Source organism: Podarcis gaigeae (genome assembly GCF_964106915.1).
Source record: "Podarcis gaigeae genome assembly, chromosome: 4".
NCBI classification, from domain to species: Eukaryota; Metazoa; Chordata; class Lepidosauria; order Squamata; family Lacertidae; genus Podarcis; species Podarcis gaigeae.
This window is the reverse complement of record NC_139677.1, coordinates 102,515,053-102,528,509: the sequence shown is the minus strand read 5'-3', so window position 1 is coordinate 102,528,509 and position 13,457 is coordinate 102,515,053. Positions and strand designations below refer to the sequence as shown.

At 49.1% G+C, this 13,457-nt stretch overlaps 1 long non-coding RNA gene across 1 annotated transcript in view; it reads right to left on the bottom strand.

Annotated features, from left to right (window-relative positions):
* The window catches only part of LOC310844041, a 53,195-nt gene extending 45,043 nt beyond the window's left edge, over positions 1-8,152 (bottom strand). The window contains exon 1 of the long non-coding RNA XR_014563908.1: positions 7,998-8,152. This is a non-coding gene — a long non-coding RNA (uncharacterized lncRNA). The remainder of the gene's footprint in view (positions 1-7,997) is intronic.
* Between the last annotated feature and the right edge of the window lie 5,305 nt (positions 8,153-13,457).

The window sequence follows — 13,457 nt, the reverse complement described above, 5'->3', positions numbered from 1 at the left end:
GAAACAAGCCAGACACCTGAAGCTGACACAGGGTGTGAGCAGCCAGTGGCAGGTGTCTGTTGGGAGAAATACTAGAAGTTAAAATAATAATAATAAAAAACTGCACAAAACCAAAAGAGGAAGAAGAGCTTTCTCCATTTAACTTGGATGAGTTTGTGAACATGGATGAAGTTCTAGAGGTTCACGTGATAATAGAGAACCCCACCCCCACCCCCATATGATCCAAGTGCCGTGATGGCCCCCTTGGGAGGACAGGGACAGCCCCATATCCCCAAAGCTCCACCGCTGCCCCGATATGCGGCCCCAAGAGCCAAAGCAGGAAAGGGGGGGCTGCCAGACACCCCAGAAGTAGATAAGGCAGAGCCCAGCGACCAGACCCTGGAGGAAATATAACCCAAAGTTAAAGAATTGAGGGAAAGGATGAACAAATACAGAAGTTTGACCACTATGTATTGAGAAGCTGAAAAAGCTTATCGCAATGCTTGAGCCAAAGCATTGGGGGAGTACATAAAGCGGTCCAGGTCCACCGCAGAGGCAGGAGAAGCAGAAGTCCTGACCCCCCCCCCCCTTCGTGTAGTTCGGGACAACCCGCCCAAAAGGTGTTTGAACAAAGGGGAGATGTTGAGAAGAGGGAGAAGAAGCAGTGGAGGAAAGAAAAGGCAGCAGTGTTAGGCACGGCAATGGCTCACAGCCCAGGGATCCGAGGGGTCCGCCGTAGCCATTCAGAGACCCGCGGCCGAGGGGGAGGAAGATGCCTGCTCAGCAACAGTAAGGCCAGGAGAGTTACCCCTGTGAAAGGCTGCATGGGGCTAATTGGGAAGCCTGGTCAAAACGCATGTATTATTGGCTGGCAGAAAAGCAGCTATGGGAAAATACACAGGCTGAAACAGGCTTTGCCCAGCCCATTGAGAGGTCTACAGGCGCAGTGGAAGCTTGTGAAACAGACGTGGCTGATGCTCTAGAGAAGCCCTGGGTTGCGTGGCAGGGACTGAAGACGGCATGTCAGGCTGCAGTAGAAGCCAGACCAGAGGGACCTGGAAGCCCAGAAGGGGCTGTGGGACGCCCAGAAAGCCCAGAGGGGCCTAGAGGATGCCCAGAAAGAGTACCAAGCCCAGAGGGGGCTGAGTACCAAGCCCAGAGGGGGCTGAGTACCAAGCCCAGAGGGGGCTGAGTACCAAGCCCAGAGGGGGCTGAGGCTGCTTTGGGAAGTTGTTTCTACGTTTCAACGCATCTGTGTGATGGACTGTGTGTTGGAGAAAGGCTGAGAAGGCAGTTGCAAGTTGTTCCTCAGGCAGCAGAGCACCCAAAAAGTGGGGGTGCAGGCCAGGCAAGCCGTTCCAAGAGTTCTGAGAAGGCCAAAGTCTCCAAGAGTTACTTGTCCTCTGAGGTGAAGTCCAACAGCGAAAGGCATTGCCCTGCAATTGGCAGCTGGATGCAAGGCTAACATCTATACTGATTCTAAATATGCCTTCTTAACCCTGCATGCGCATGGCGCCCTATGGAAAGAGCGGGGCTTGATTGGAGCCCACGGGAAAGCTCTGAAATACGGTCCAGAAGTTGAGACGTTACTAGAAGCTGTATGGGCCCCCGAAGAGATTGCTGTGATGCACTGCAAAGGCCATGGTAGAGGTCGGGACATGGTCACTAGAGGCAACCGGAAAGCAGATAATGCAGCTTGTGAGGCAGCTCTGAAACCTCCACCAGTAGTCACCGCAGCCCTCATCCCAGAACTCACCCCGGATGATGTGGAACCGCATTAAACCCTCGATGAACATCAGTGGGCACGTCAAGAAGGAGCAACGCTCCAGGAAGGACCAGACAGCCGTGTTTTTGGTGCCCCAGCATCTGGCCAGCGTGATTGTGAAGAATTGCTACGAATCCACCCATTTGGGAGGCCCAACTGCTAAAGCACACCTTGGGAGAATACTCTACATCCCCAACCTATCTCAACTAACTGCTGCTATAACTAACTGCTGCTATATCCCAAAACTGTGTCCTGTGCGCCAACCAAGAGACTGAGACTATCACCCTTTAAACTTTTGTATGGCAGGCCGCCCCCTTTCGTTCGAGACACCCCCGCCAGTTTGGGGCGGATGGGAGATCACATCACCCAAGGACAAGTGCAATCCCTGTGTTTGTCGTGTGTGTTTGCTTCCTTTCCAGGTATTCCCTCGAGCGTACACCGTGCAGTCCCGCGGCAGTCTCGCTGAGCCGGTTCACCAGTCCCAACCAGGTGACAGCGTCTGGCGACCCCCTCATCCTCAACTGCAGTGAAAGTAGCCGAGGTGATCCCCTGGGTACATCACACGCGTCTGAAGAAGTCGGAGGGTGTCTGGACTTGCAAAAGAAATCCTGCTGACCCTCTGAAGCTGATCCTCACCTTGTGTCTGACGCTACCGGAACGCGTTAGGCCACGGGCAACGAGATCCTGCGACTAATCATCACAAGGACAGTCACAAAGACTTTCTCCTTTCTCTCTTATTTTCTTTATTAACTTGCTCTATGTCTTATTGCCCTGACCCTACCGAGCCATACCAACCCTATTGGCCTGCTGACCTCTGCTATGACTGGTTCGTCTTGCCGGTGGTAAGAGACGGCGTGCTCATTGGCTATTGGAAACAGGGGTTTGATGAGGTTGCCGTATTGAAACATCCCACTACCCCACTGTGGCTCCTCTTCCACACCACTATCCAGCACGCGTGGGTAGTGCTCCTACGGGAAGTTGCAGAGACGGTCGAATTCTATCGAGTTCTGGACTGCTCTTGCTGTTGGGGGGGAGTAACCAACGGTCATTCGGGGGGTAGAGCACTGTACCAACCTCATCTGATGGACCAGGTTCTAATCTTAATCCAGGCGTTAGATGGGACGGAACCTATCTTAATGCAAGTGTTGCAGGGGAGGGAGCCTGAACCAGGTGTGCATTGAAATTGCTGAACAAGTGCCAGTAAATTTTGCAGCCCCACCTGTGGTTATCGTGGTGGCTCGAGTCTCCCAAGATCCCAGAATACTACCTGAACTACTGGGCCTGGTAACTCCACACCTAATACCCTTGAATGTGGCAGGGTATTCTTGTGGCTAGGGACGCAGGTGGCGCTGTGGGTTAAAGCCTCAGCGCCTAGGACTTGCCGATCGAAAGGTCGGCGGTTCGAATCCCTGCGGCGGGGTGCGCTCCCGCTGCTCGGTCCCAGCGCCTGCCAACCTAGCAGTTCGAAAGCACCTCCGGGTGCAAGTAGATAAATAGGGACCGCTTTCTAGCGGGAAGGTAAACGGTGTTTCCGTGTGCGGCTCTGGCTCGCCAGAGCAGCGATGTCACGCTGGCCACGTGACCCGGAAGTGTCTCCGGACAGCGCTGGCCCCTGGCCTCTTGAGTGAGATGGGCGCACAACCCCAGAGTCTGTCAAGACTGGCCCGTACGGGCAGGGGTACCTTTACCTTTACCTTTTATTCTTGTGGCTGCATAAGAGTTGCCACCCAGTAGACAGATAGGGCACCTAGTTCCGGAAGAATTGGATGGGAGGGGTGCCCGCGGGCAGCGTCCCCAACGTAGAGACTTGCTCTCCAGCAAATTTAGAGGCACCACTAGGACTTTTGGTATTGGGACCAGAACCCCTTGATATAGTCACCCCGTGTGTCAGGCCGTTGCAGGGGTGGATATATTCTTGTGGGTGCAACATCATTTACGTGGAAGAAGGGGCCCCTTTTGGATATAGTACTCTCCCAGGAAACCACAGGGGTCTCCACCCACCGGGAATAGCTGGGAAATTGATCCAAGTGGTAGGAGCTTCTGAAATAAGGTGGAGAGTCACCCCTGAGGCCCAGCGAATAATTGAATATGAATATCAGTGGGCCCTTCAGCGGTAAAAAAATATTAGAAATGGCCCTGAGTATTGGTGGGAGGAACTATGGAAATATTGGGGTTGGTGGGTAAGAGTGGTATGTACTGCCCTACTACTTTGGATGCTCCTGTATTTTTGCTGGCATGAACAATATCGTATCTGGTTGGAGAACCTACCTGTGTATTGGCCAAAGCAGGAAAGAGTCCCCTGGTCTCCCATGCCACCTTTTCCCGTCTAATGACTGAGTGGGGCACCCACAACCCCTACAATAGGTGGTTACAAATGGCTGAGATGATAGCCCATTCTGCCAATAAGTCAGAATGTCTGGTATGCACCTTGACCCCAACAGATGCCACGAGTGGACTACCACTTCTCCCACTACCACTTAACCGTTCCACCATTCACAAACGAGCACTAATCAATGTCCCAGCACGTACCCATATCCTGGCTCTCTATGATGTGGCACCTATAGATCCATCAAAACGAAAATGGAGACCGTAACCGGTCGGCATTTTCGTGATGGAAAGGGGGGAATGAAGGAGTGGAGACCAGAGGTCCACTTTGGAGAGCCAGGCTGGAGCCATTTTATAAGCTGAAAGCCATCTTAGAAAGCAAACTAAAAGCTAAAAAGACATTTCTCTCTCCCCTGCTTGCCCCTGCTTGCAAAGACAATATTTTTGCAACACAGCGAGTTTGCAAGAGGATGCGGTCAGGGGATTTTGATGGTAGCTGAGCTGTTCTGAGAAACTGTCTGTTTGCCCAGGATGTCTAGCCCACCACAAAGTTCTAAAAGCAGACTTAAGCCGAGCAACTGCTAAAACCACAAACACAGGTGGGGGTCAAGTGGTTTTTAGTAGGAATTGTGAGTAGCTATCTTTACATGCATGCGGTCAGAAGTGGTTTTCCTAGGAATTAGTAAGAAGATCAAATAGTTTATAAGCTCGCAGCACCACCTAGTGGAGAGTGCAGCTTGGAACCAAAAGGCCACCATCAATTTTTTAATTGGTTGAGCTTCAATGAATATGCATAAAGGGGAATGTTTAAGGGGCTGAATTTTTGCGTTGCCTAAGGGTATAAAAACTGTCTGCCCCTGGTGTTCGGGGGCATTCTCTCATTTCGGCTGAATGCACCCCTTTGCTTTGCTTGTCTGACAAATAAACCAAAGTCAATAAAACTTCTTTTAAAGATATTGCTGCCTGGATTTTTTCATTCTGGCCTGGATTCTGAAGTCTCTAACAATAACAGTAGTAATTATATGGAAATGGGATAATAATATTGTAATGAATAAAATGCTTAACTCGCCAAGATTTTTATTGTTTGCAGCTTCCCAAGAAAACTGAAGGAGATTCTCCCCTTTTTGGCTTTTATCTCTTCCCTTTATAACTGTCTCTTTAAGTCCCAACAGTCCTGCCCCGCCCTCCCATTTACAGGATATCCTTTCTACAGATGTCAACGCAGACCCAATGATGGAAAACCCTCCGCCCAATTCCTCGTGACCACAAGGCTATTTATTACCTGCAGCAACACCAACAAAAGCCACCAGAGTGGCCACAGCTATCTCTTTCCAAAGATATAGACTGACAGGGAGGGGGCTGACAGTCTTTTCTGTGATGTGGGTATGATGTATCTGGGGGGGGGTCCTTGGGCTACACCTCTTCTATGATGTATGTATGATGTTTCTGGGGGTGGTCTTGGACTCCAGGGTGGGCAATTAAAAATGTCTATAGAGGGGCTTTCATGCATTGCTCCGGGTCCTCCTCCTCTCTCCTGCGTGTGGGGGAGCACCCTGTTGCTAGTATGTCACATGCCCGTTTACTTTCCTAGGCTTGGGAAGTGTAAGAACAGAAGTCAGTCTTATCTCTTCCACTCTGCTGTGCTTTTGCACTGTTCTTTGTCTCCCTGTCTGTTGCTGAAGAAGGGAGAGGGTGCCATTATGATCCGTTTGGTGTCGTTGGCAGTCGTTTGGTGTCGTCTGCAGATGTGATGAGCATCCCCTCAGTTCCTTCATCCATGTCATTTATAAAGACGCTGAACAACAACGGGCCCAGGACAGAACCCTGCAGCACCCCTCTGGTCACTTTTCCCAGGATGAGGAGGAACCATGAAGGAGTCCTTTTTGGGTTCGGTCAGTCAAATCCACCTAACAGTTACCTCATTCAGTCTCATTTTACCACCTTCCTCTCATAAATATCACAGAGGACTCTGTCCAAAGCCTTACTGAAATCGAGATGCACTATTTCCACAACAGTCCACTGATCAACGAAGTTTGTAACTCCATCCAAGAAAAGAAAAAAAGAAAAGGAGAGATTTCTCTGGCTTGTCTTGTTTTTGACCCCTGGGCTCTCACTTGTGGGGTGCCTCAGGGTTCCGTCCTCTCCCCCATGCTTTTCAACATTTACATGCAGCCGCTGGGAGAGATCATCAGGAGGTTTGGGCTGGGTGTTCATCAGTATGCGGATGATACCCAGCTCTACCTCTCTTTCAAATCAGAACCAGTGAAGGCGGTGAAGGTCCTCTGTGAGTGCCTGGAGGCGGTTGGAGGATGGATGGCGGCTAACAGATTGAGGTTGAATCCTGACAAGACAGAAGTACTGTTTTTGGGGGACAGGAGGCGGGCAGGTGTGGAGGATTCCTTGGTCCTGAATGGGGTAACTGTGTCCCTGAAGGACCAGGTGCGCAGCCTGGGAGTCATTTTGGACTCATAGCTGTCCATGGAGGCACAGGTCAAATCTGGGTCCAGGGCAGCTGTTTACCAGCTCCATCTGGTACGTAGGCTGAGACCCTATCTGCCTGCGGACTGTCTCGCCAGAGTGGTGCATGCTCTGGTTATCTCCCGCTTGGACTACTGCAATGCACTCTACATGGGGCTACCTTTGAAGGTGACTCGGAAACTACAACTAATCCAGAATGCGGCAGCTAGACTGGTGACTGGGGGTGGCCGCCGAGACCATATACCACCGGTCTTGAAAGACCTACATTGGCTCCCAGTACGTTTCCGGGCACAATTCAAAGTGTTGGTGCTGACCTTTAAAGCCCTAAACAGCCTCGGTCCAGTATACCTGAAGGAGCGTCTCCACCCCCATCATTCTGCCCGGACACTGAGGTCCAGCACCGAGGACCTTCTGGTGGTTCCCTCATTGCGAGAAGCAAAGCTACAGGGAACCAGGCAGAGGGCCTTCTCGGTAGTGGCGCCCGCCCTGTGGAACGCCCTTCCAGCAGATGTCAAAGCAATAAACAACTACCTGACATTCAGAAGACATCTTAAGGCAGCCCTGTTCAGGGAAGTTTTTAACATGTGATTTTACTGTATTATTGGTTTTTATGGAAGCCGCCAAGAGTGGCTGGGGAGGCCCAGCCAGATGGGCGGGGTATAAATAATAAATTATTCTTATTCTTATTGAGAAAGCCATGCTTTCATCCTGTATGTTTATATTGTAAAAACTTCAGATGAAGGGCAAATAAATTTTTAAAAGCATAAATGAGGATATTGACAAGCTTGAACTTGTGCAAAGGAAGGAGATCTATGTCTTTAATTTGGAAACCACATGACCCAGTGGTGCTGACTTGGATAAAATATTGGTGGGGGGCCAGGTAAGTCCTGCCTTGCACAATCCATCATATGATGCATGTGTGGGAATGTTCAGGGATGCAGGAAAGGATATGTTGTCAGAGTATATCCTTATCCAACTTGTGTTAACAACTTCCACAATATCAGCAGAGTAACATTCCCTTTTATTTTAAATTTGCAGCGTCTGCCTTTGCTCAGGCTCGCTAAAGCCTCTATAATAACTGTTCTGGTATTTTCCCCTTATTCTCTCATAAAATAGAAGAGACGACACAGTCTTTTACAAAAATATAAAAAGAGTTTACTCACATTCTGTTCACAATCAGATCCCAGAAGGCAGACTTAGCTTAATGAAGTAACATACACTTGGAGTATATCCCTTAAGAAGACAGTCCCTTTTTCCTCTCTTGGCTGGAAGCCAAGAGGGCATCTCTGGCTTAGTAGATGTTGTGTCTTCGATGCATGTGGTGAAAGAGAGAGAGAGATGGCTGTCCTGCCCTGTGCTTTTGTCATTACCTGCACAGGTGAGGCCACACCCACCTCTAGTTACATGCAGAGGAAGTCTGTCTCGGCCCAGAAGGAAACAGGAAGTTTACCTGCTGGCTGGACAAACATCCCTCCCCATGTGTAAACATGTTCACTCTAGGAATGTTGTACTTGACTGCTCTTGTGTTTCACAGCATGCATGCCATTAGAATGGCAATGCCTATAATAGTAGCAACTTTTTAAAAAAGTAATACTTTGAGCCCATACTTCAATTTCCCAGCAGCTCCCCTTGCCCCAGAGACACTTCTAGCATTCCATCTCCTCTACCTGTGGCATTGTTCAGCAGTGGGGAAAGTGACCTCTTCACAACGGATGTCCATTTGGGATGGCCCTTTCCAGGTTTTTTCCTGCCCCTTGTGTTTGTCTTTCATTTGTTCTCCTATGTGTGTTGTCAGTAGAAGCCACAATTCTGTGGGTACTCTAGGTGGTGCAGAAAGCACCTAGAAGCTGACTAGAGGTTGAAGTGCCGATCAAACTTCAGTTTTGCGCTCTATTAATTCCAGTTAGCAGTACTGGGGGTGGTTCACATTCTGGGGCAGTGCTTTTGTCCAGCAGAGGGTGTCACAGGGCCAGCCTACTTTCCCTTTAAAGCAAACTTGGGTCTCCAGCTGTTTTTGGACTACAACGCCCATCATCCTAGCTACCAGGACCAGTGGGAAGGGATGATGGGAACTGTAGTCCAGGAGCTGCTTGGGACCCAAGTGTGGGAAAGCCTGCTTCAAAGCAGCTTTTCCATTTTGCCCACAAAGATGGGACCTGTCCACGTTTGTATCTTCTTGTATTTTGTTTTCCTCATGACCTTTCTGCGTTTGTTTTTTTATTTTTTAAGAGGGCAAATTGAAAGAGAAATTGTATGGCACATTGCAGAAGAATAAAAGGTTGTGTTTGAAAAAAACACACCAAAAACTGGGGGGTGGCATCCTTAAATATTTTATTGGGGGTGGGGCAAAGACCACTAGGCCTTTAAGAGTTGGCGCCTATTCCCTACACCCACAGGTCTCAGGATGGTTACAAAATTAAAAAAAACAAACGATAAAAAACACCACATATTAAAAGGGCATTAGATGTGAATTAGCCAAAAGCCTGGTTAAAAAGGTGCGGATTTTCCTGGCTCCTAAAGCAGTATAATGGTTTTTCCGACCATTGTATGAATTCTTTGATGGGAAGTGAGATTGTGGCTGCGACCGAAGCTCTTTCCACATTCCACACACTGATAGGGTTTCTCCCCTGTATGAATTCTTTGATGGGAAGTGAGATTGTGGCTGTGACTGAAGCTCTTTCCACATTTCATGCACTGATAAGGTTTCTCCCCTGTATGAATCCTTTGATGGGAGGTGAGAGAGGAGCTATCAGTGAAGCTCTTTCCACATTCCACACACTGATAGGGTTTCTCCCCTGTATGAATTCTTTGATGGAAAGTGAGAGAGGACCTACATGTGAAGCTCTTTCCACATTCCACGCACTGATAGGGTTTCTCCCCTGTATGAATTCTGTGATGGGCAGTGAGAGAGGAACTATGTTTGAAGCTCTTTCCACATTCCTCACACTGATAGGGTTTCTCCCCTGTATGAATTTTTTGATGGGAAGTGAGATGGGAGCTTTTTCTGAAGCTCTTTCCACATTCCACGCACTGATAGGGTTTCTCCCCTGTATGAATTATTTGATGGGAAGTGAGACTGGAGCTATCAGTGAAGCTCTTTCCACATTCCACGCACTGATAGGGTTTCTCCCGTGTATGAATTCTTTGATGGGAAGTGAGATTGGAGCTATCAGTGAAGCTCTTTCCACATTCCACACACTGATAGGGTTTCTCCCCTGTATGAATTCTTTGATGGGAAGTAAGGGAGGAACTCTTCCTGAAGCTCTTTCCACATTCCACGCACTGATAGGCTTTCTCACCTGTATGAATTCTGTGATGGGAAGTGAGAGAGGAGTTACATGTGAAGCTCTTTCCACATTCCTCACACTGATAGGGTTTCTCCCCTGTATGAATTCTTTGATGGGAAGTGAGAGAGGAGCTACATTTGAAGCTCTTTCCACATTCCACACACTGATAGGGTTTTCCCCCTGTATGAATTCTTTGATGGGAAGTAAGGCAGGAGCTCTTCCTGAAGCTCTTTCCACATTCCACGCACTGATAGGGTTTCTCCCCTGTATGAATTCTTTGATGGGAAGTTAGATTGGAGCTCTGACTGAAGCTCTTTCCACATTCCACACACTGATAGGGTTTCTCCCCTGTATGAATTCTTTGATGGAAAGTAAGATGGGAGCTACATGTGAAGCTCTTTCCACATTCCACGCACTTATAGGGTTTCTCCCCTGTATGAATTCTTTGATGGGAAGTGAGACCGGAGCTCTTCCTGAAGCTTTTTCCACATTCCATGCACTGATAGAGTTTTTTTCCAATGAGATTTTGTTGATGGGAAGTGGAATGGTAGCTCTGACTGCAGCTTTCTCCACACTCCAAATTTTTATGTGGCTTCTCCTCCCTGGGGATTTTATCGTGGACACCTTTGCTCTCAATTTCCAATTCATCAGAATCTGCAATGGAGACAAAAAGGGATTAGAGCCTCAGGAACAAATGGAGAAGAAATGAAACGAGTTGGGTGTGTGTTCATTACCAACATATTTATTATTAGATTCTGAAGAGTTGTTGAATGTTGTTTTCTCTGATATATAGTAGTGGTCAAAATTGTGGAAGGTTGAAGCTGACACTGAAGATGGCCTGGGAAGTTCTTCACACCAGCCCATTCGTGGTAGAAAAAGCAATATTTTGAAGAAGATTGTTCAAAGAAAAAACTGTAAGTTTCTGTTTATTGTGGGGGGGTTAGGTTCCCAGGTGTTATAGGGGGCAATGTTGAACTCTGTGAAAATATATGAGGTTGGCCCATAGACGTATTTTTTGAATTTCCAGGCAGATATGACGATCCCACAGGGAGCCTTACCAAGAGAGGCCAATATCCCACGATTCTCCTCCATGACGTCCTTATGCAGAGCTCTCTGGTCAGGATCCAGCAATGCCCACTCCTCGTCCGTGAAACGAACAGTGACATCTTCAAAGCACACTGGACCCTAAAAGAAAAAGGGAAATGTCCTCCTCTGAGACAGCAGAAATATGATCTGCTACACAATGCTCTGTTGTTTCCTTCATAATAATAATAAAAATAATATATTATTTATACCCCGCCCATCTGGCTGCGTTTCCCCAGCCACTTTGGGCGGCTTCCAAAAAACACTAAAAGACAATAATCTCTTAAACATTAAAAGTGTCCCTAAACAGGGCTGCCTTTAGATGTCTTCTAAAAGTTTGGTAGTTATTTTTCTCTTTGACATCTGGTGGGAGGACGTTCCACAGGGCAGGTGCCACTACCGAGAAGGCCCTCTGCCTGGTTCCCTGTAACTTGGCTTCTCGCAGCGAGGGAACCGCCAGAAGGCCCTCAGCACTAGATCTCAGTGTCTGGGAAGAACGATGGAGGTGGAGGCGCTCCTTCACGTATACTGGACCGAGGCCGTTTAGGGCTTTCAAGGTCAGCGGAAACACTTTGAATTGTGCTCAGAAACGTTCTGGGAGCCAGCGTAGGTCTTTCAAGACCGGTGTTATATGGTCTCGGCGGCCGCTCCCAGTCACCAGTCTTGCTGCCGCATTTTTGATTAGTTGTAGTTTCCGGGTCACTTTCAAAGGTAGCCCCACATAGAGCGCATTGCAGTAGTCCAAGCGAGAGATAACCAGAGCACGCACCACTCTGGAGAGACAGTCTGCGGGCAGGGAGGGTCTCAGCCTGCATACCAGATGGAGCTGATAAACAGCTGCCATGGACACACAATTGACCTGTGCCTCCATGGACAGCTGCGAGTCCAGAATGACTCCCAGGCTGCGCACCTGGTCCTTCAGGGGCACACTTACCCGATTCAGGACCAGGGAGTCCCCCACACCACGCCTCCTGTCTCCCCAAAATAGTACTTCTGTCTTGTCAGGATTCAACCTCAATCTGTTAGCCGCCATCCATCCTCCAACCGCCTCTAGACACACAGAAATTTCACCGCCTTCACTGGTTCCGATTTGAAAGAGAGGTACAGCTGGCTATCATCTTTATACTGATGAACACCCAGCCCAAACCCCCTGATGATCTCTCCCAGCAGCTGCATGTAGATGTTGAAAAGCATGGGGGAGAGGACGGAACCCTGAGGCACCCACAAGTGAGAGCCCAGGGGTCTGAACACTCATCCCCCACCACCACTTTTTGGACACGGCCCAGGAGGAAGGAGCGGAACCACTGTATGACAGTGCCCCCAGCTCCCAGCCCCTCACCACGGTCCAGATGGATGTTATGGTCAATGGTGTAAAGGCCGCTGAGAGATCCAGCAAAACTAGGAAACAGCTCTCACCTTTGTCCCTGGTCCACCGGAGATCATCGAACCAGTGCGACCAAGGCAGTTTCAGTCCCAATATGAGGCCTGAATCCCGACTGGAAGGGTTGCAAATGGTGCACTTCTTCCAGGCGTGCCTGGAGTTGTTCAGCAACCACTCGCTCCATCACCTTGCCCAAGAATGGAAGATTTGAGACTGGGCGATAGTTAGCCATATTGGCACCATCTAAAGATGGTTCTTTAATAAGCGGTTTGATAACCGCCTTTTTCAGCGGTTCTGGGAAGCCTCCCTCACAGAGAGAAGCATTCACAACCCTACGAAGCCCATCTCCCAGCCCTTCCCGGCTAGCTTTTATAAGCCAGGATGGGCAAGAATCAAGGAGACAGGTGGTTGGTTTCACTTGTCCATGCAGCCTGTCCACATCCTCGGAGGTAACAGATTGGAACTGATCCCACACAACTTGACTAGACAGGGCTCTAGCACTCTCCCGCCCCGGCCCTGCTCCCACGGTGGAGTCTACCTCTTCCTAAATCTGAGTGACTTTATCTGCAAAAAAACTTTGCAAAATCATTGCAGGAGATCATGTGGCCCATACTGGGCCCCGATGTAGCAGGTGGTTCCACTAAATTGCGAACCCCCTGAAAAAGTCTCCTGCTGCTGTTTTCTGCAGATGCAATAGAGGCGGTGAAGAAAGTCTTCTTTGCCGTCACTACCGCCACTTGGTAGGCTCGACATTGAGCTCTAACCCATGTCCGGTCAGCTTCAGAATGAGTTATCCGCCACCGGCACTCTAGCCATCTCAGCGATTGTTTCGTTGCCCTCAGTTATCAATCTAGAAATAAAGTAAGCCTCTTTTGGATGGCCATCTGTCTTGGATGATCTAGCAGATTCCTGCATTGCAGGGGGTCTCTTGACTCTGGGAGACAAGCAGAGAGGGTGGCTTCTGGCAGAAGGAACAAGGAGCCACCGGTGGCTCCTCCTTCTCCTGACTCACCTCAGCCTCTCGACTTTCCTCTCCAACTTGCCTCCTTCCTCTTCTGCCTCTGATTCTGCACTGCATTCTTCTACAGAGTCTCCCAGCTCACTAAGCCCTGTTTCCCCTTCAGCTTCTGACACCTCCTCTTCCCAGGCTTCTCCCTCT